Genomic DNA, 1041 nt, shown 5'->3' on the forward strand with positions numbered 1-1041 from the left:
CACTGCACATGCCTTGGCCCTTCAAGGCAGGTCCCATCTCAACAGGACCACATCTTGGCTCTGAATAATACCTGAAGTTCATGACTTCTTAGAGCTTTGGTAAAATTTCTGGTGATGCAGTGAGGAGCTCTTCAGCTCCTTGCACCTTTTTACCAAAACCATGAGGAACCCATTGTCTGGATGGTCAGTGCCTGGTGGTCAGCACACAATAGTCCCAGCGAGAGTAATGGGGCTGAATCCATCCCCAGCACAAGCAGGATGGCACTGGGGATTTCAGGCTGCAGATAAGGGTGGCCTTTGAGCCAAGATTGGCACCTGGGGGGTCACAGCTGGTATGGAAATGAGAAGTTGTTTTGTTTCAAATCAAAGCAATTTTAACCCATAATCCAGAGCACGGGTAGGAGGTGAAGCCACTTCAACACGAGGGATTTGTCTGCTCAGAGCACAAACCTAAAGGAGCTCAAGCTTGCGTGGTGTAATTTAACGGTGTTTAGCGTCAAGGCTGCCGTTCCTATAGCTACTGGAGGAAGCTTAGCAACCCCGGGCTCAGCTCCTGGGGCACCGAGTTAGGACCTAAGGCAGGGATGCGGCACCTTCACCCGTGCCTTAACCCTTCATACTGCTCAGTACTGGTGTTGCACTGAATGCAGAACCCATAAGGGGTGTTCCTGCCAGATACATGAGCATGTGAGGCTTCATTAGTACCAAATTAACCATTTTCCATTAAAAATATAACAGGGAGAAGAAGCTGCCTCTGCCACCATTTGAGGGCTGCACCAGGGGTTATTGGGGTGGCACAAAGGTCTGGGCCATCAGCACCAGAAGGCAGGGGCAGCATGCCCAAAGGTGGGCAGGGGGAGGCCCACCTGCTCCCCACCACCTGTGGGTTCCTCCTGGACCCAGTCTGGACTTCAGCAAAGCCAACAGGGCTGTGCTCATGTTGAGCTGGCCCCACATCCCTCTGGACAATTCTGCTTCTCTACCCTGCACACAGCTGCAGGGCCTGTGCCAACAATGCTCCCTTTTCTTCTGTGTCCTCAG

The sequence above is a fragment of the Aythya marila genome (assembly GCF_965140915.1).
Source record: "Aythya marila genome assembly, chromosome: 8".
NCBI lineage: Eukaryota > Metazoa > Chordata > Aves > Anseriformes > Anatidae > Aythya > Aythya marila.